The sequence below is a fragment of the Littorina saxatilis genome, unplaced genomic scaffold, assembly GCF_037325665.1.
Source record: "Littorina saxatilis isolate snail1 unplaced genomic scaffold, US_GU_Lsax_2.0 scaffold_150, whole genome shotgun sequence".
Taxonomy (NCBI): domain Eukaryota; kingdom Metazoa; phylum Mollusca; class Gastropoda; order Littorinimorpha; family Littorinidae; genus Littorina; species Littorina saxatilis.
In genome coordinates, this window is record NW_027129730.1 from 19,703 (window position 1) to 42,530 (window position 22,828).

Sequence of the window (22,828 nt, forward strand, 5' to 3'; positions counted from 1 at the left end):
TTGGTTGTTTGATCGGCGAAAATGGCGTAGGTTGTCAACCAAGGGACTTCAATTACACGACAAAGTTGCCTCCCCTGTCCGCTGACACGGATAATTCCTTCTTTGACGCATGCCGGTTCTCCAAATTTGGAGGCTTGAATGCCTCTGAATTATGAGCTATGAATTTAACACATTAAAGTTCAAGATTACCCGAAGCCTTCTATGTCATTTACCTCCTGGGTTAAAGGTTATAAATTGATTCGAGAAAATAACATGACTGGTATGGACTGATCATTGTGTCTACCGTGGAGCCATCGGGGTTCTATGGGAAATGCTACACAAAAAAACTTGCCTGTGAAAAGGGAAAGACATTTACCAAAAATAAATGATGATAGCGATATTTCTAATTGTGGATCAGCAGAGTCGAGAAGCATACATGATGTTTACCAAAGTGTGTGTGCGTGTCTGTCTGTCCACGTGTGTGTTTGAGCTCTTTTCGGTACAGAATATGAGTTTGGGGATTGAATGAAGAGGGAGACCTAAAAAAAAACTACTCGGGATTTTGGTTCTTTTTATCACAATTCAGTCTGTTTTAATTTTCAAGTTATATCAGAAATTTTCTATTTGCACTGATACACTGGAATCCCTTGTGGATGTATTGCTTTAAGGGTCTACAAATAGTAGCCTACTACTGAACCAAAATCATCCTGTTTCTTTACGTTTTGAGCAATTCAATTGGTCTTGGTTTTTGTTTTTTAAAAATTTGATTCCTCTTCATTCTTCTCAAAAAAAAGCTTTCATTGCGATAAACAAAACATTACTGGATAGACGTTTTCTTGGAGAACGTCTGTATTAGCAAGCATTTAAAGTAGGAGGACGATATGGAACGTACGATAAAAGGATGTGCTTTAGCTTTCTGTCTCATCATTTATAAATGTTGCCCTTCAATCACACACACACACACACACACACTTTTGATCCAGCTCCAACCATATTTCATAAGGCTTTATTCAGGGTTGTCTCTTGTTCTTAAACATCCGATTTCTAAGCACACGTCTGTGCTGAGAATATGAACATGAACCGATATGAACATCAATGTCAGCCGCCTTTTTATTATGAAATAATGTTCATTTGTGTTCCAAACACTTCCGAAGAATACTTGTTGGTGTGTCTTCAGTCGCCCTGACATCATCACAACTCGACCCTGTCCTGCAAAAATACAAATATATACAGGGTGACACCCAAACATTCAACCCAAACAAATGCTTATTTCTTTTACATCTGTTGACCGAATTAGTTATCTTTCTTTTTTTCTTTCTTTTTTTTTTTGGTCCCTGTCCTGTCCTGTCTTGTCTTGTCATGCCTTGTCTTGTCTTGTCATCCCTCTATTGGCCTACTGGCAACCTTTTCCTAACTTGTCTTGTCTTGCCATGTCTTGTCTTGTCTTGTATTGTATATACATTTAGCATACATTTGGGTAAAGGTTTGCGAACAGGTAAGGGGTGTAAGAGAGAGAGAGAGAGAGAGAGAGAGAGAGAGAGAGAGAGAGAGAGAGAGAGAGAGAGAGAGAGAGAGACAGAGACAGAGACAGAGACAGAGACAGAGATGGTGGTGGTCTAATTATTGTTACATTACACAGGTCAACACAGTTGCAAGTTCATAGGTTAAAGGCTGCCCTTTTCGTAGCGTTCATTAATTAATTCCTATTGTTTACATGTGCCAATAATGTTATAAAACTGTACCTAAGGGGATATAATAACGATTGGCTGTAGCTTTCGAAAACAGAAAAAATTATTTCAGTATTGCAAAGTGGTGTTGATAGTGTCGAATGTAAACAGAACAGTCTCAAAGTGAAAGTGGATGTTTTCCGGAAATTGCGAAGTTAACAAGAATACAGAAAAGCGCGCTTTCCTGCTTAGCACAATCCGCTACCGCGCTAATCTGGCGTGTCAATATCACTACGTTTTGCACGTGGAAGGTGAGCGATTTCCTTCACGCGGGGATTGACGAAGCTGTACTGTCTGTGTTGACGGTCTAAAAATAGCCCAAGCCCTGGAGAACTGTTTCTAAAGATAGCAATAAACTTTATTAAGAATTGATTATTTCTTGTAATTGTTAAGGACTTCAAACCTAAAACTTTGCAGGAAGCTTAATTTATACATCCCCGCAACGATGGGAAAAGCCCTGGAAGTAAGTAAACTAATTAAATAGGACTTTGTCAGCCTTTAAATGAGGGGTTATTGTGTATAGTGAGGAAATAATTTTCTGATGTATTTTTAATTCATTATTGGTGTTTTATGCAAAACGTACGGTCAATATTGAAAGTTTAAAAAAAAGTACTGCCCTCACATTAATACGAAGGCGGGATCACAGCTGGATAAGACAAGGTACGGCAATTTCGACCCGGAGGTCTCTTTCAGGGCGCACAGAGGATGAGACAACACAGGAGAAAAAAAAAACCCACAGATAATAGCACACGGAAGGAACGATTACAGCAGTTATAATTAAATTACTTTGTGGGTCAGGGTTTTTTAGGAGTACAGGGGAAACCCCTTTTAAGACCTTAAAAAATGTGAGAAAATCAAGTCTTAAAATGGAAGGGGTCTAAAAATGGGGGTAATTTACAGAGGTTATGAACAGAACATCTTCTTCTTCTTCAGCGTTCCAGAAATTCTGGTGACGTGTGAGCTTGTTTGCCCATTTGGGTTCCCCACACTATACTCTGAGAGCATAGTCAGCTTCACTCCGCTTTCGTTGAGTAGGCATGCTGGGTATTTTCGTGTTTCCATAACCCACCGAACTCCGACATGGTTTACAGGATCTTTTCCGTGCGCACTTGGTCTTGTGCTTGCGTGTACACACGAAGGGGATTAAGTCACTAAGCAGGTCTGCACATAAGTTGACCTGGGAGATCGAAAAAATCTCCACTCTTAACCACCAGGCGGCAGCAGCGACCGGGATTCGAACTCATGACCTCCCGATTAGGAGGCCGACGTCTTACCACTGCGCGCCACTTCACCCGTCACAGAACATCTAAAGAAGCAAGATCTTAAAAAGGAGGAAATCTGAAATGAATGGGTCTGAAAGGGGGGTTCCACTGTGGAAAAGTGATCTGTCAGTTTACCTGTATGTATTAGGACTGGGTGGTCGAGTGGTAACGCACTTGCGCTCGGAAGCGAGAGGTTGCGAGTTCGACCCTGGGTCAGGGCGTTAGCAATTTTCTCCCCCCTTTCCTAACCTAGGTGGTGGGTTCAAGTGCTAGTCTTTCAGATGAGACGAAAAACCGAGGTCCCTTCCGTGTACACTACATTGGGGTGTGCACGTTAAAGATCCCACGATTGACAAAAGGGTCTTTCCTGGCAAAATTGTATAGGCATAGATAAAAATGTCCACCAAAATACCCGTGTGACTTGGAATAATAGGCCGTGAAAAGTAGGATATGCGCCGAAATGGCTGCGATCTGCTGGCCGATGTGAATGCGTGATGTATTGTGTAAAAAAATTCCATCTCACACGGCATAAATAAATCCCTGCGCCTTGAATATGTGCGCGATATAAATTGCATAAAAATAAAAAAAAATAAAAAAATAAAAATCCCTGCGCTTAGAACTGTACCCACGGAATACGCGCGATATAAGCCTCATATTGATTGATTGAATAAGACCACCCCTGACATGCGGCACATACCAAATATCTACAAGTGCTTTGTGTGAACAGTAAAAAAAATTGTTTTCCTTTTTGCAAATTCATTTCATTAAACACAACAACAACAAAATTCATCAAATTCCAGCTGAGCAGAACGGCTTTCACAATTATGACTGGGCCTTTAAAGGCATGTTCCTCACCATATTACCCAGCATATCAGACACCACATGTTTGACTAGGTTTTTACATGGGAACAACAAGACTATACAGGATGGTAAAAAAACCTCCCTATTTTCTTTTTAATCACATTTTTGACTGCGAAAAAAAAAAGAGATCAAAAAGGAAATAGGGCGCTTTTATTTAGACACCCCTTTTTACGTCCAGCTTCTTTTGGTGGAGATTCAAGTTACAGACACATGTGAAATTCATTAAGCAAAAAGGTTACCACTATGCACTGCCACAGAACACAACCAGGTTATTAATGTGCGGTACAGTGTATAATTATGTTTAAGTAAAAGGATGCCCTTCTTTTGTTTAATTGGAGCATCTATGATGTCTGACATTTTGGTTCTAACGGTAAGGAACGTATGTTTAGGCTCTAATAAGGACAGTTTGTCTTGTCAAAAGCCTCATGCATATTCCTTCCTCCCCATGCAAGACTTTCTTTTATTTGAATATCTGCCTTTATAGTACAAAAATCAAATAAAAAGGTCGCACTCTGCGCATAGCGACAAAAATCGCAATTTTACCAAGAAAACCTCACACTCTTTATGTGGAGAAAGACCCTGACTGTTGCAGCATGTTATGCATTTGAAAACATCTGAAATTGTGTACTTGAATTCTACAGTTTGATCAGTTCTGTGTGTTTAAAAAGTTACCTTGATCATTCTGACATGCTCTTGCTCAAATCACATCCCAGACAATATTGTAGACTCCATTGATAGACGCTGTGGTGCATGGGAGAACTGCATTCTGAGGAAACGAAAAAAATATACACTGAGGAAGAACAGTCACAACAACATTTGCAGCAGCAACAGGCTATATAATTTTATTCAAAGAACACTTAAATAAGGTAAAATGAAAATCAGTGTTGTGTCAGTAAATTTGATTTGGGGGAGATGGAAGGATTGGGGTGGGGGTTTAGAGGCGGGGATAGAAGGATAGCTGGGAACCGGGGAAGGTGGGGTGGCTAACACAGTTTGATCATGTAATGACTGGTACAATGTTTAATATATCTAAAAAGGCAGCAACTCTGTAATGTATTATGTGAACCAACTTCTCCATAAACTAAATAAAGATCAGTAAAAGTTACCTCTTTCATTCTGGAAACTTTTTGGTCCCATCACAGCTCAGACGCTGACTCAATGGACAGATACTGTAATGATGAACAAAAACACCAGCATTTTAAGGGAGAACAAGAATTATGCAGAGAGAAAAAACAGTAATGAGTAAGAACAACAGCAGCAGCAGCAGCAGACTCAATACTCTTACTCTACATAACACTCTCACTGAATGTCTGATTCAGTAACTAAATCCCAGTGAAGTGCAAGTGATCAAAATTACTGATGTAAAAACAGAGAGAGAGAGAGAGAGAGAGAGAGAGAGAGAGAGAGAGAGAGAGAGAGAGAGAGAGAGAGAGAGAGAGAGAGACAGAGACAGACAGACAGAGAGAGACAGAGCGAGAGACAGACAGGCAGAGACAATGCGAATGTGTGTGTGTGTGTGTGTGTGTGTGTGTGTGTGTGTGTGTGTGTGTGTGTGTGTGTGTATACATGGGAAATGCAGTGCCATTGAAAACAAACACTTGCTTCATTTAAATATCAACAGTTATACAACATAAGAGGGTCTAGAAAAGTTGTACATGAAAATAAATGTTGCTCTTGCTGATGGAAAAAGAGCAGGGGGAGAGGGTCGATGTTGCTTGCACTTGCAGATAATTATGCACTAACATCCAGCTGTTTTTCTGGGTGTACTGTAACCCTGTAATGTTTAAGCAGAAATGTTTGTGGATCACGTTATGCTTCTGCTTTTAGATCAGTTTGAGTATTTGCAATATTACCTGGATCATTGCGGCATCCTCTTGATCACATCACATTTGAGACTTTGACCTATATAGACTCCATGGGCAGACGCTGAAGTTATTACAAGAGCATTCTGAAAAATGACAATACAAATGCAGAGATGTAGAACTTTACATTACACTTACAGAAGCAACAACCAGAGAGCTGATTTATACAGGTAGAGAGAGAGACAAAGAGAAGAAGAAGTAAAAGAAAAAAGAGAGCATAGAAAGAGAGAGGGGGTGGGGGATGGGGCAAAGGGAGTGTGTAATGTGACGTGAGGAAGGGGAAGAGCAATGGAAAATGAAACTCTCAGTACTTTTAATTTATATTAACAGTTATGGAACTATTTGAGCACTCCCCATAACCACAAACAAGGTACAGACGGCAACATATGTTGCACGGAAGGGTGGGGGTAGTTGGACTGGAGAGTGTTGTTATGGGGTTAGGGTGGTGCTGGGGCGGAGTGTGTACTGTATGTAACTTGATAATAATAAGCATGATCAGTTAGAGCTAACAACTATCTTGATCTTCACAGACATAAATTGCACAATGATTTCACCAGCATGTACCTTTATTTTTGCCCTTGAGTTAGGTGGAAGACAATGTTGAGTGGTGAACGCAAGTTGTATTGATCACTGGGTCATCCTGCGGTCCGGGCCATTGATCTGCACATTGCACCAGCACAAACAAACACAATGTTATGATTTCAATCAGCCTGCATGGTCAATCATGAATCTAAGAACACAAACACTGTCCAGATCTAATTGAAAACGAGATCATCATTACTTGGGAAATTCAATGAAAATCTAGCAGTCAACGAAGCAGATAGATCTGTCCTTGCGATTGTTGTTGCAAGCAGATAAATGTGTGAACTTCCTTATCTCAACGTTATCATTTAAAGGCATATGTACGCGCTCCCGTGTTTACAAAGTGTAGTTTGCCCATAATAGATGTCAAACGCACCATAAGACCATGTAATGACGATATGTCGCCATGCGCGGACCATATACATGCATTACAGCTTGTTTTAGAGTCTCAAAAACTTTGGATGTAAACAAAGACGCGGAGTTATTTCCCTTGCGTCAACGCTACCTCTGTTGGCAAATCTATAAATAGGACGATCCAGATCAAAATGAAAATTAACATATCTCAACATTTAAGGGGTCCTAGACCACAATATTTTGCAGGGAACTTATAATTCAGCATGTCTGCAGCTGTTGGTAAAGCAATTAGCGTGTATAGTCATCGAGTACATATGGCTTTAACATATTGATACTTTGCCTGATGGATGTTGTGCCGATGAGATAAACAAACAATCAAAATCAAAGTCATAAACTTTTGAAGAACAAAATTAAACAAATTGAGCAGAAAGAATCTAGCTTACTGCTGTGCTGATTTCGACAGAATCAATGCGTTTACATGCCGAAGTCATTCCTGCTTTTATTCATATCATACTAGATGATCCTAATGCACAACAATACGAAAACGAGCTCAGCGAAATGAGTAACACTGCCTCACCTGCACTTAGAACACAATGCTGCAGAAGCGAAGGTCGTCTACGACTGGAAATGTCGAAGTCGAACAGCGGCGTTTTTTCACTCTCAGCGGTTGTCTTGATCGGAAAAGTGAAAAGCTTAACTTGAAATCGAACGGAAGTCACCATTCTACCTTTTCGTTCAAACGTTGTTTTTATAAAATCTCAGAAAATGTAATTTTGACTTGAGTGATTTCGTCCGCCATTGAGATTCAGTTTTTCAATAATTTGTCTTCCTCCTTGGCAGAAGAGTCAAAGGTTCGGCCCGATCTTCAAGGTTTCCAAGACATGACTTGCAAACCCCGAACCTAGTTCGCCGAACCCCCCAAACCTAGTTCGAAAACTCAGGTTCGTCTGGTTAAGAACCAAGACAAGTTCGCCGAACCAGTCTTGAGGTTCGCCGAACCCCACGAACCTAGTTCGCGAACCAAAGGTTCGTCTGGTTAAGAACAGCCTTTACAAACAAACACATATGTATACACACTCATACACACACAAACATACACACAAACTCATGCACACACACATTCACACACACACACACACACAAACACTCTCTCTCTCGATCTCTCTCTCTCAAACACACACACACACCCCAAGTCACACACACACACACACACATCCACACACTCACTCACACGCACTCACTCACTCTCTCACAAAAAACTTCATACACACAAAACACACACCTATACGCACATATGGACAGACAGACATACCCACCTTTACAAACAAACACACATACACGCACACACATACACTTATGCCCACACACACACTTACACACACGAGTACAGACTCATGCACGCGTGCGCACACACACACACACACACACACAAATACACACACACACACACACACACACACACACACACAAACAGTAACACTAACACATGTGCACAAAATGAACAGGCAAACACATACTGCGCGAGAGAGAAAGACAACAGGGAGGCATGACGTCATGATGCATTAATTGACGTCAAAGACTTTCGACCGTGACGTATTCTTCTTACGCGAGCTTTATCCATAGACTTGGAAACTACGGAATTTCTACCCGTCCAAAGCGGCCTTGGGTGGCGTTTGCTGAAAAAATGGGGGCGACTATTGCACCCACCGTATTTTTGTTAGTATGGTCCCAATTTTTGGTGAACTTCCATCTCCACCTGTAGCACGTAGCCGGGCACAAAGAATCCTTCTTTATCATGTATTATTCGGTATGCACATTTCTCAAGTCGATTATCACGACTTTTTTCCGTGACCTTTCGGATTTCATGGGGGCTGCCATTTTGTTCTCATCTCCTCAGTGTGTTCCGGTCTGAAACCGGTTTAAAACACCACTAGGCGGAAACCCCAAAACAATGACGGCCGCCTTTTTCGAAATAACATTTTCAGAGATTGTACACAAAAACAACGCCCGAACGGAAAGACAGAATGTGTCTTTCGCTAGATTGCAAGTCAGGCTTTTCACTTTTCCGATGAAGGCAACCGCTGAGAGTGAAGAAACGACGCTGTTCGACTTCAAAATCTCCAGTCGCAGACGACCTTCGCTTTCGCAGTACAGTCTATAGGCAGGTGCAATGTTACTCATTTTGATCAGCTCGTTTACGTATATTTTTTGCATTCAGATCAATTAGAATGATTGGAATCAAAGCAGGAATAACTTCGGCATGCAAATGCATTTATTTGGCGAAATCAGTACAGCAGTAAGCTAGATTGTTTCCCTTCTGACTGAATTTTGTCTTCAAGAATGTACCACTTGCTTGATTTTGATTGTTTGTTCAGCTCATTGGCACGAAATGCATCTTGCAAAATATCAATTTGTTGAATGAAAACGGAATAAGTGACGTTCTAATATTTATCTGCTTGCAAAAACAATCGCAAGGATAGATCTATCTGCTTCATTGACAGACAGATTTTCATTGAATTTAAAAAGCATGACTCGGTTTGCAGGCTCTCCGATTAGATCTATCTAGTGTTTGTGTTCTTAGATTTATTGGCCATGTGGGCTGTTTACGATCATAACACAGTGTTTGTTTGTGCTGGTGCAATGTGCAGATCAAAGGGGATTGACCACATGGTGATGCAGTGATCAATGCAACTTGTGTTCACCACTCAATGCCTTCTACCAATCTCAATGGCAAAACGAAAGGTACAGTAACATGCTTGTGATTTCACATTATGTAATGTCTCTGGCGATCAACATAGTTTTTAACTCTAGTCTAACTGATCATGCTTATTACTATTAGTATTCAATTACATACGATATATTCTCCGCCCCAGCTCCACCCTCACCCCATAGCACTGCCAATCAGCCTCTACACTACAGTCCAACAACTACACCTCTAAAAGCCCCCCCCCCCCCCCCCCCACCCTACCCTCCGTGCAACATATGGTCATAGGGAGTGCTCTAATTGTTCCAGAACATACCCGACCACACTCATACACAGGGTACTGACAAAAGAACTTTTTTTCAGTCTCCATCAGGGCTGTCACCTAATATATGCAGACAGGTGTAACGGACGTTTTAGCAGCCACTGTACCACACATGTCATAAGGTAAATATAGGTATGTTAGTATATTTACAAACTGTTCACTCTGTTGGTTTTTCTTGCAGCATTTATGCAGAAACTCTGTAAATTGTGGCAATTACATATGCAGACGTTCAACTTATTATTGAAGAAATAGAATCAAAATTGGTTTATTTTTGAATTTTGATCATGTGATCAGAGAAACAGTTTCTTGAACAGCTAAGCTACAAGTGAAGTACAAGGACAACAACATAAAAAGGTGACTGGAGACTCAGGCATTGTTTTTTAAAAAAAATATGCACAGCAATGTTTACTCAGTACTGGGTGGGGGGGGGGGGGGTGGATTTAAAGTGTTCTTTTGGCTTCCAGAGAGGTGCTACGCCTGTTGAGATGGAAATGAAATAGAATAGTTGATGGTAAGGGTTATCACAAAACAGCAAGGATAATGTTGCATGCCTGTATTTTCAGTTTGAGTTTAAAAAAAATTAAATACTAGTTTTCTGATTAGCTATAATTCACGTGAGAATATTATAAGATGCTACCTTTTTTTAATTTTTTTTTTTATAAGATTAGCTCATTGAGTCTGACAGGAACATAATTGAGGAATGCTTATAATTTCTTGGCCAGCTAAAAAAAAATTAAAACCCTTGAAATGAAGTTTACGCAGGTTAGATGTGAGGATATCTTAATTGGGATAATGCATTTACCAGTAATTACAACGAGAGATTTACTTAGAAAAACTGAAGTCATTCATAAACAATAATTATGATTACAATCACAGAGTAAGGGGAAACATGGCCTTTGGGCTGGAACAGTAGCTGGAATGGTCTACTTGTCAAACCTGCCTGAATGTGCTTTTTTATTTTTGTATACCTAGTGTGAACGACGTTTAGGTATTTGCAGACTAATTATTGTATTGCTGTTGTTTTTTTTTGTATTTTTTTTTTTTTTTTGTATGGGATATGGTTGTCTTCAATTCTTCACAGTTCAACCATCGCACACATGTACGTACGGCCAAACACTGTACAAAAGGAAGACGTGGAACTTGCGAAGAAAATGCGAAAAAGTGTTTGTGGGTTATCGTCCCTAGTCACATGCTGGCGGCGAAAACAAAATGGCGGATCGCGTAGGTACCGATCGCGTGCGTGGTGGTGGTAAATTGTGCTCGGCTTTTTGTTGCAAGAACGCCCGTTGCAAACAGAGCTGCTTCGGGAAAACTTTCCACAAGTTCCCTAAAGAAGAAAAAAGGTGGGTTGTGCAGTGATTATTTCATCAGGTTTACCTTCTTCAGAATGAGAATGAATGCAATGGCTCGAGTCAACTCACTCAGTAGACTACAGCGTCAGCGAGTACTTAGTACTTACGACTGTGAGTGTGAGTCAGCAGTCAGTACAAAACAACAGTTTACACTTGATGACAAACTACCCGTGGGCATATTTGCCGAAACCTTTATCAAACCTTGCTTACGGGAAAACTACAGTACAAAGGTACATCACTCATCTGTTTTGCGTTCCGGCAGAGCGTTAGATTTAGACTGAAGATCTGATTTAGCTTTTTTTGTCTTTCCTTGTTGCTTAGTTTAACAATAACATTGTTGTTTTTATTGTCAAACTAGGTGCAGAATATGGATGCAATTCACAAGGCGAGAGGACTTTGAAAAGCTGCAGCCAGCTGATGTTCAAGGTCTCAAGCTTTGTACTGATCACTTTGAGGCCAACCAGTAAAACAATCCTGCAGAGAGGATCACTTGTGTGGAATGCTGTCCCGACATTGTTTGCAGTGCCCAATCCACCACCGAAGGTTATTTATTTATTGGTTTTAGGTTTTTGCAAATCAAAGAAGCACACTCATAAATGCAGGTTGAGTAATGACAAGTTTGAGGCTGATGTAAGAATTGAAAAAAAACAGCATTGTTCCCATCAAATAATGCCTGTTTGCATTTAGCGCAAAATAATGATAAGGCCAACAAAAAAACGTTACTTATTTTGGATTGACGTCTTGATTATGATGATATGATGAACTTATTTTGCCAAAAAACAGCCCCAAATGGCAAAAACAGTATAGGGTCGGCGTCAACAACAAAAAAGTTGTATGTTTCTGGTCACCTGACCCTACCTATGTTTTCCCGATGACCCTAGACTTTTGTTTTTGCATTTTCAAAAATAAAAGGGGTATTCGAAAATCACTTGTTTTCCTGTTTTTCAACAAAATAAGTTAAAAAGATGGTTTAAAAAAAAAAGTTTAGAAAAAAAATCTCCACCTTTAGTCATGTTAGGCCACACAAAAAGTCTGTTAAAGGTAACATAGGCCCCCCCAAAATAGCGTCGGTAGGTCGGCTTTTTATTTTTGTATTTTAGCCATCTGAATATTTTAATTTTATTTTTTAATGCCCCAAAAAAGTCTAGGGCCGGTGGGAAAAAAATAGGGTCGGTCCGGATATCGTAAACAGATTATTTTTTGTTTTGCCTTACCAGAAACATACACTTTTTTGTGTGGCCTAAGACCAATGCCATGAAATTGGGAGAATTGTTTCATTGGGACTGGGTGTTGGTTGTGAGTTTGTCAGTTAAAGAGCTGTGCATTTGCAGGTTGCTAGTGGGAGGAAGCCACCATCGCAAAGGGTAGCTACAAATGAAGCCAGCACCGACCTGTCGCCTGATGCACAAATTGTTCAACCAGGTAAGAGATTTTTAACCATGAAGAACACCCTGACATCAAAAAATGTTTAAACCCATCCATTACATAGTTGATAATTGCTGTATAGGGTGACGGGCGCTGTGGCGGGGTGGTAAGACGTCGGTCTATTAACTCGGAAGGTCGAGGGTTCGAATCCCGGTCGCGGCCGCCTGGTGGGTTAAGTGTGGAGATGTTTCCGATCTCCCAGGTCAACTTATGTGCAGACCTGCTAGTGACTTATCCCCCTTCATGTGTACACGCAAGCACAAGACCAAGTACGCACGAAAAAGATCCTGTAATCCATGTCAGAGTTCAGTGGGTTTTAGAAACACAAAAATACCCCGCATGCTTCCTCCGAAAGCGGCGTATGGCTGCCTAAATGGCGGGGTAAAAACGGTCATACACGTAAAATTCCACTTGTGCAAAAAAATGAGTGCGTGTGAAAGTTTCAGCCCACGAACGCAGAAGAAGAAGAAGAAGAAAGCTGTATAGGGCGGATGCATGGATGGATGAAATTGTACCTGTAGTTCCCACACGTAAAGATGTTATTTTATGTGTTTTGTGTGTGTGTTTTCTTTTTTAGATGACATTCAGGCGATCCTGGAGGACATAGGATGTAAAGCATCAAAGTCGTCATCCTCCCCATCCCCTCGTGAAGCGGAACTTCGGCAGAAGGTCAACAAACTGAGGAGCAAGGTTTTCCGATTAGAAAAGAAAACGATGGAACCCCGTGTAAAACGAACGAGTAAATTAGCCAGGCCTCCCAAGAAAGAACAGTTGTCTCATATATTATCAGGCGAGGCGAGCTATTTTGCCATTTATGCCTGTTACATATTTACCGGTTATCTGCTGCTGTGTCCAATCCTGGCAGAGACGGGAACGCATGTTACCAAGGAGCCGAAGGAGAGTCAATGAGATGAGAGAATGTGATTAACAATTGCCAACTCTCTCCGTACAAAGAGGGTCCAAAGTTGTATCAAAATATAGATGGTCGGCAATTCAAAATAAAAAAAGACAATAGACAAAACATGTACTTCGGCTCATAGAGCCTTCTTTAATTTTTGACTCATTAAGTCCATGCTCCGAGAGTCCTTTTTTTAATTTTGAATTGCCTACCATCTATATTTTTATACATTTTCAAAAAGATTCAACAGTCACCTTCCGTTATTCTTGAACTTGGCTATCCCAGCCTTACCTCAACATTCGATATTCCTGTGATATTTTTGACGTAAAGTCAATTTTTACTGTAAAACTCTTCGGCAAGAGGATTGGTCCAAGCAAACAAATAATAAACTTGTTAAGATTTTTCCTGATATTTCCGATCAATTGCCTATGGTTTTATTTAGCTAAAAGATTCAAACGTCACACCTATGACTCATGGCTATTTTTAAGGGGGGAGTAGCATCCCTGGTGTGTTGTTTGTGATGTACCTTTTAGTCTGTTTACAGTAACATAGGCACACAAAAAGAGGGTCGGTAGGTCGGCTTTTTAAAAAAAAAAAATTTATAACCATCTTTTTAAATTATTTTGCAAAAAAAACAGGAACAAAATTGATTTTTTTTTCTTTTTCTTTTTCTCCAAATGCCAAAAAAAAGTCTAGGGTCGGCGGGGGAAAAATAGGGTTGGTCGGGATACCGTAAACAGACTATTTTGCTTTGTTTTGCCTAAGCAATGACTAACAAACTTTCTTTAGGGTCTGACATTGTATATACTATACAATTTTTGGGGTATTAACTAAATACATGTATACAGTTTTTGATTCCTTTTATACTTTTTCACAAATTAGCTCCCCTCCCCCCCCCTTTTCTTTTTGTAGTCTGCCCTGGGGGCGGGAGGTCTCCCAATTTCGGTTTCTAGGGTCACCTTATGCTTCCATATGAGCTGAGAACTTAATTTAAAATGGGCCTTGATTTTTTTTTATTTGTATTTTGTAATTGTGCCTTTGTCCAGTCACATGATTTCACTTTGTACTTAAAAACTTGGCACTGTCATCATTTATTGCTATTTATTGTTCAGTTGTTCAGTATTTATTGCTATTGGGCATCAGTTGTTCAGTTGCCCTGTTTCGAATGAGCCATGCATGCATTATGGATGTGTTTAGCGAATTGGGATACCTAAAGCAATGTAAAAGAAACAATGTGAAGCAAACATATAGCACCAAATAAAATAACCGAATCAGAATGGAAACTTCTTCGGTGTGTGTGTGTGTGTGTGTGTGTGTGTGTGTGTGTGTGTTTGCTGTTTTAAATACCGAAAATGTGAAAATAAAGCAAGTCACAGCATGAGAAAGATCGACTGTACTAGTCATGACAAAGCAGGAGACAGCCTGGTCAGCATGTAGAAAAGGGCAATAACTCGTATTTAGCCATTCTCATTTCTAAGCATGCCCAATGAGGAAGTTATCCTTCTTCCCATTGTAGTTTCTTTGGTACGGCACACGACATCCAGACAATCAGGGGTGTGGTATCCCTGTCCCAGCCCCTCACCCTCAACCCAAAGACCTGTGACCATGACAATATCTGCAACGTCATTGGATCGTTTTACGCTGGCAAAAAAAAAAAAAAAAAAAAAAGGTAAGGGTATTTTTGAAGGGTTTAGGATCCAAGAATTAAACAGCAGGTTGGCCGTCGCGATATAACCTTTTTTTTTTTTTTTTTTTTTTTTTCAAATTTGCCAAGCACATCATTGTGGGGCTTTTAATCAAAAAATATTCAAGCATCCGTCTACAACGTATCCTCATTCATCCTTCAACATTTACACAATACTGAAATATCTCAATGCTAATTCATATCCTAACATCACATTCAAATCAATAGGTCTACCATATCTATACTTACTGATACACATTTTTGAAATGAGCAAAATATGATTAATAATTTTGTTTATGGGGGTTTGCACTTCTGGAGAGTATCCAAACAATACATCTTTTTCTGTTAATATAATATTTTCTCCCGTATTAACAAATATACATCTTCTAACATTTTCCCAAAACAATTTCATTTTACTACATTTCCAAAAGAAGTGTTCAATATAATCAATTTCATTACAAAGACTACATAAACTATTTTCTTTTAACTTCATTTTATGCAATAAAATATTTGTGGGATAAATATTATGTAAAATTTTCCATTGGAGTAACTTTAATCTTTCTTCGCTTGTACATGCACTTGCCAGGACCCAATACTTTTCGTCAATGCAAATGTTATATTTGTGGGACCAAAATTTTACAGCGCAGGGTTCACTGGCTTTGGATTGCGTTAATATCGCACGAAATTTCTTCGGGGAAGGGTTATTTAGCATGCCCTGAAAACAGGTCGCAGGATGCTCGTCACCCGCGTCTGTGTTGTCCCGCAGTGCTCGCGCGCAGAGGGCCGTGTGCAAAGCGTTGTACTCAAACAGCCTTGTGGCGCTATATCCGACAATGGCACAAATATGTTGAAATGACACAATATTTTCGTCTATCCATACATCACGTACACAATTCACACCGGCTTCAATCCATTTATCAAAACACAACACATTCTTTCTAAAAATAATATCTGCATTATTCCACAAACATTGATCAAGAATACTTTCTTTTTGAACAGGAAATAAATATCTGTTCTCAATCCATATTTTTAAAACTTGTTGCCAAAATTTTGATTTAACTTTGGTCAGACCAATAAACTGTTTTGGTTTGGCAGTTGATTTAAAGCAGCACAGCTGGCTTCCGAGAACCTCATAATAATGTCTTGGGATCAATTGCCAATTTGCAAAATCGGTTTGTTGTAACCTGGCTGCCCAACATAACAAAAAGGATGTCTGCATATCATGCATATTTATCATGTTAATACCGCCTATTTCTATGTTACTACATACAACTGTTCGTTTCACCTTTTCAAAAGCTTTACTATTTGAGTACTTCCGTTTCCACAAAAATTTAAAAAGGATAGTATTAAATCTATCAAGCACTTTTGTCGGTGCAGAGAGTGCCTGCAAAACATATACAAACTGGGATATCAAAAAAGTTTTAATTATACACAATTTACCACTAATGCTTAAATTTCGTTTTGACCACATTCCAACAATTCTTTCAATTCTATCAAACCGTACTGACCAATTCTCTTCAATGTCAGAAGCAGCGATATCGTTTCTAAATATTATACCCAAAATTTTTAACTGTTTTTTCCATCTTATATTACAGTATTGCTCAAGACTGTTCTTCATGGATCCTAGCCACATTGCCTCTGTTTTATTTTCATTCAGATGTAAATTTGAAATACATGAAAACTGTTTTACTATTAACAGTACTTGTTGGAGATCGTGTTTATCTTTAAGGAACATTGTTACGTCGTCTGCATACATTGCCAATTTTAAAATATATTCCAAATTGGTTTTTAAATGAAATGACGGGAATTTTAATCCTTTTATATTCGGGTCACTGCGTATCTTGATGGCTAAAAGTTCAAGGCCAAGGACAAAGGCCATCGGTGAAAAATTACATCCCTGACGAATTCCGGTTAATACATCGAATTCCTCAGAGATCCATCCCATGTAATTGATGCAACTTGTGGTATTATTCGTTAACATTTTTACGGAATTCAAAAAGTTATCACCGAAACCAAATTTTCTAAATGCCCAATACATATAATCTTTAGAAATTGAGTCAAAAGCACGTGAAAAGTCAAGGGCAAGTAAAATGCCTGGTTCGTTTTTCTGATTCATAAGATCTGTTACGTCATCAATCAATCGAATAACATCGCTTGATTTTCTCCCTTTAATAAAACCGACTTGATCTTCTGAGATAATATCAGTAATGACAGATGCGAGGCGAATTGCTAAACACTTTGCAATTATTTTGTAGTCAGTATTTGTTAGCGAAATTGGTCTCCAATTGATTAGGCTGTCCCGTGGTAAATCTTTTCCTTTGTGGAGTAAGGAAATAACTGCTCTTTTTTGTGTAGTCGACATCTCACCGACTTGAAAGGATGTTTGTAGAGAATTGAAAACCATCGTCTTTAGGCTCGGCCAAAAAAACTTCACGAAACTAGCTGTAAGCCCGTCCAAACCTGGTGATGATCCGTTCCTTAATAACTGTAATGCTCTGCCAATTTCTTCAATAGTAAATTCACGGTCCATGTCAACTTTCTGTTCTTGTGTTAACTGTGGAATATTTAATCCATCAACTTCACGTTCAGCTTTATTTTCGTCAAAATCAATATTTTTTCCAAATACATCGTGGTAAAATTTTTTTTGTTCTTTCATTATTTCTTCTTGTGATGTAATCATATTCCCGGAATCATCCATTAATTTGTCCATTATCTTAACGTTTGCTCTTACCTTTTCGAGATTCAAGAAGTAGCGAGTGTTTTTCTCACCCTGTTCAATAAATCTTTCTCGAGATCTTACTTGTGCACTCTTTGCTTCTTGAATATTGAATATTTCAAGTTTGCGCTTTAAATTTTCTCTTTGTGTTAACAGATCCTGATTTTTTGTATCAACTGACAATTTCTTGTCTGTTTCGTTAAGTTGATTTTGCAACATAGATTTATTATCAATGTTTTGCTTATGTTTATTTTTACTAAATCGTATGCAGAATTCCCTTATCTGAATTTTACAGAAATCCCATTTGTCGTGGGGGTTGTCCTCGGAATGATCATTTATATATTGTTCCAAAAACACATTCATTTGGTCAACAAACTCAGAATCACGCAAAAGGCTGTCATTAAATTTCCAATACGAAGGACCTCTTACTATATGTGTTAAATTATAATACATAACTACCATTCTGTGGTCGGTTTGTGCAACTGATTGTATTTTACAATTATTAGAACGGTTCAATACGGCATCACATGCTAAAATATAATTGAGTCTCCTCGCAATAAAAGGTGTCTTGCTGTTGTTTGTTTGTGAGTTATGTTATGGTGTGTCCTAAATTGGTCGGAATTTGTTGTGTAACAGTATGTTCTCATTTGTAATTTGTTTCTCCATGACCCCAGAGGAACAGACTTCATATTAAAACCTTGAGACCCTGAAAATACTTGCATACTAAATTTTATTGGGGATAGGCAAGCTCTTGAATTCTTCAAGCCTTGAGAAACTTTCCAGTCTGATATATACATGTACCAGAAAAAAGTGTGATCCTAACAATAACATGAATACTTAATTCAATATGTGCAGGAGCTACTTCGGCAGACCCATATGGCTAGTATCACAATGCAGGGAAGGTAAGTTCATTGATTTATGTTTTTTTCCACCTTTTCTGTGTTTGATGTCAGCCGTGATTACCCAATGAGAACTTCAAAACATGTTGCTGACTTGCGAAAACCCAACCATCACATCTGATGTAGTTGTGTAGCCCATCTAGAGGATAGAACATCTAATTTCGTGATAGCATAGCAATGTTGTGTACCTGACTAAATCTCTGCACATCACAGTGAAGTCTTACTTTATGATCATATGATTCAATACCCCCCCCCCCTCCCCCCGACTAAACAACGAAGAGCAGGCACTACACACTCACATAACTACCAACTCCACAATGTCATTTCAGAATCAAGCAATCAGGAGAATGAAAGGATTCACCAGTGCTCCGCCACTCGGTTGGATAGCCATCACTATGCACAACAAAATCCATTATTGAGGGTTTCTTGGTCGTTTCTGAAGCTAGGGCTTGGAAGCTTCACATACAAATATTCCTAAGAAAAATCCTTGTCCTTGAGTAAGATTCCCAGTGAATGGGGCCGAAAACAACAAAAATGAATACTATTTTTTTTTAAATCAAAACATTGTTAAATTTGTTATCTTACTCATTGTGAAAGTCTGACCAAATCTGCGACATTGAGGCAAACAAGTTGGGGTGGGCCTTTTAACTAAATACTCTGAAACCAGCAGCTGCTTGAAGTAATTGTATGTGTGTTGTCATTATGTACTGCTTGCACTAAATGCATTTTCTTTATCTCCTCAGAATCGAGCCACCCAGAGAAAGACCATTGACATGCAGGGCGCATAGTAAAACATATAGAATTATGGCGTGCAAGTCGGTCGACAGGTGCCAGCCATTATCATCATAACAAGCAATGCAGATCATAGTTCCTTATGTTTTATGTTGTGCACAAGTCCCTAGATCTGCTTTAATTTTAATGTAGAATTTCATTATCAGATAATTTGAAACATTTTGTTTAATTAAATTGTAAATACGTCCAAGTCAATTTGCAGCATTTTTTCTTTATTGTTCTTCGATATGACTAAGTGCCAAAAGGTGCTCACAGAACAGAAGACGACTTTGTTTTACAATAAAAATGTTTCTAAAAACGTGTGTCTGCTGAAAATTGGTGTGTGTGTGGATGAATGTGCGAAGAGATAGTGGACATAATTTCGTGTGTCTGACTTGAACGGTTTTGAAGTTATCTTTGTTTAAAGTCAAAAATAACGCTAAAACCGGCCATCTGAAAAAGGACATCGTGATACCTCGTGTTTTGAATATGCCACAGAAAAATAACAAGAAGCACAAATGAATTGCATTTAGTTTGATTGAATGCCTGAAACATCGCTTTACAGACGAGACCAAACGTCAAATCTAAATCTCGAGAGAATTTTTTTTTTTCGATAACCGAATTTTAAGGTGTCGCACGCAAGATGTGTCGTCATCACGGCATACATTTTTCAATCGCAGATATTTACTAAATTTCTTTTTCAAAAACTCTGGAATTGATGTCGACACGTCAAGCGATAACGGTGTATCAAACTGCTGTCTTTCAAGTAATCCAGCAAAGACTGCAGAACTTTTGAACAGCATTTTTGAAAACGATTTGAAAATTTCGTCATATCTTGCGTGCGACAAAATGTTCGGTAATTAACGGTTATTTTCTTTTAAAAACAAAATTTACATGTACAAAGATCTACTTCATCTACGGAACTACGTGACACATTCTGTGTTCAAAATCTGTGAAGAAATCACGAACCACGAATGCGCTATCAAGTGTTGAAATTATGTCGTCAACATCTTTTCAGATCTTGCGTGCGACACCATCTTGCGTTCAACATAAAATGTCACTACCTTATCGAGTTTAATGGGTAAAACTAACTATTTGTTGTCTTAGTTTAATCTTCTTAATTAAAAGCGTAATAAAACCGAACTTCCAAGATGAATTTTAATTGAGATTAGCGAAAGAGCGGGCACGCAAGTCGACCTTAAAGTAAAAGAATGATAACACGAGCGTTTGTCGTGTTGTCTTGCGTGCAACACATTGTCCAAAAAGGAAAATGTATATTTTTCTCAGACGTTTTTTAAGTTGAAACCTTGAAACTTCACACACATTTGGGGTTTAATCGCCCCCATGCATGGTAAAAGTCTTGTTGACCCTTGTCAGATTTCAAGGTCACGGCTGGGTCACATGTGGTTCAGAAAACGGATGAAACATATTTTTCAGAGATTTTTGAAGCTAGAACCTTCAAACTTCAAACAACGCTTTTGCTTAATGATTGTTCAACATGGAGAATTCAAGGTTGATCCTTGAGAAATGTGAAGGTCATAGCAGGGTCTCGCGTGGGTAAAAAAAAAAGGAAATTGTATTGAACTTCAATTTATATAAAACAAAAGTCTGGTTGATCTGTTTTAAGATTTAAGGTCAAATCTGTTATTTAAGGTCAAATCAAATAGAAATTTGTTGATGCTTAAATCTTTGAAACTTCCAACAGGTTTGAGGTTTGACAACTTCTGGACTTTGAAATCTGGTATGGTTGATCCTGGTAATATTGATTAGTCAAAACATCAAGATCAACAATTATAAAATAAGCACTTTCACCAATGTCAAGTGAGCAATAGCAGCAAACGTGAGTCTTATAAAGATTATCACTTTTTGTGTGACCTCAACTTGACCCCTCTGAATGCTCTCAATCATGGAAATTGACCACACTTTGATTATAACCAAACAACATCAAAACTTTGGAATGTGTGAAGTTTCAAAGGTGTTGCTTAAAAGGCGTTCGTGAAAATGACAATTGTATGTGTCTGACTTCAATGCGACCCCGCTGCGACCTTGACGTTTGATTTTATCAACCAGACTTTCATCATGTGTGAATGACTTCAAACACTATAAAACTAGTTGAAGAAATTGACAATTTTTCAAAGTTTAAGCCAGATGGCACTGCTGTGACCTTGAAATTTGACAAACATTAACCAGGCGGTCACCTTTTTTAGAAAATATCCTTAAAGGATCTTTAACCTTACTGTGACCTTGGAATTTGATGAGGTTTAATTTAACTTGCGTAGTGTGCCAAGTTTCAAGGCCCTAGCTTCAAAAACATATGAGAAAACCTCATTGAAAAATGTATATGTTTGACCTCAACGCGACCCTGCTGTGACCTTGACTTTTTCAACCAGACTTTAATCGTGTGTGAACATTATACACTAGAACTGTGTGTATTTTCAAAGCTCGTACTATAAACGCGCTGAATAAATTGAAAATATTCCACATTTGGACCAGATGTGACCCCGCTGTGACCTTGAACTTTGACAAAGATTAACCAGCAGGTCACTTTTAATGAGGTTTTATCAAAATGCTGAAAGTATGTGAAGTATGTAAAGTCTAACTGATCTAGTATTAAAACATGTAAGACGTGACAACGACAATTTTCCAGTTTGCAAAGGAAATTTAACCTCGCTGTGACCTTGAAATTCAATGTTGTTTAATGTGATGTGCACCATACCTGGAGGTCATTATACTTTGGTTGTGTGCCAAGTTTCAAAGCCCTAGCTTTAAAAACGTGCGAGATAACCTTAATGCTATGACTCAGTGCCGTTTTGAATGATATAACGAACAAAATTATCGTTATTTGTAAAATCATTTGGGTAAATTTATCTTTTCTTTTCGTAATTGGGTTCCAGCATCTGTTGTCTTAACAAAAATCACAATATCAGTCGTGTTTGTCAATTTTTATTTTTTAGCCCCTTTGTCCGCTTTTCGTGCGCACCTTTTGGCACTTAGTCATATACCCTTAACACTAACACATAGTAAAAACAAGAGGCGAAGCCTTCAAGGCTCACGTAAGAAATCGACAAGCAGTAACACAAACTCAATCACTCCGTCACACATACACACACACACACACACACACACACACACACACACACACACACACACACACACACACACACACACACACACACACACAGTAAGCATAGGTGAAACTGTGCAAGAAAGCGAGACCCTGGATCTGCCAAGTAGTCTCGGCCCGCTCACAATAACAATGACCGAGACTTTCAGTAATTCCTTTGCGTGACGTCTAACCCTCTTACGTCATAATGTGACGTCTTCAAATAGTTTCTATCACACACGTCAAACACTTTTGACCGAGACTGACGTAATCCATAGACTCGGAAATGTTAAAGTTTCTATCACACACACACACACACACACACAC

The 22,828-nt window shown here is 38.9% G+C and overlaps 2 long non-coding RNA genes across 3 annotated transcripts; one reads left to right on the forward strand and one right to left on the reverse strand.

Moving 5' to 3' along the window:
• Nucleotides 1-684: 684 nt before the first annotated feature.
• Nucleotides 685-7,185, reverse strand: LOC138957960 (uncharacterized). The gene is made up of 5 exons (XR_011453244.1): nucleotides 6,256-7,185; nucleotides 5,683-5,777; nucleotides 4,936-4,998; nucleotides 4,502-4,595; nucleotides 685-1,188 (listed from the first exon to the last, which is right to left on the reverse strand). It is a non-coding gene; the product is annotated as an uncharacterized lncRNA (long non-coding RNA).
• A 1,257-nt stretch (nucleotides 7,186-8,442) lies between these two features.
• Nucleotides 8,443-19,638, forward strand: LOC138957955 (uncharacterized). 2 transcript variants are annotated; one of them, XR_011453240.1, is made up of 5 exons: nucleotides 8,443-8,788; nucleotides 9,276-9,369; nucleotides 9,695-9,775; nucleotides 18,584-18,630; nucleotides 19,371-19,638. It is a non-coding gene; the product is annotated as an uncharacterized lncRNA (long non-coding RNA). The 2 variants fall into 2 exon arrangements; XR_011453241.1 differs by having other exon boundaries at nucleotides 8,703-8,792.
• The last annotated feature ends 3,190 nt before the right edge of the window (nucleotides 19,639-22,828 follow it).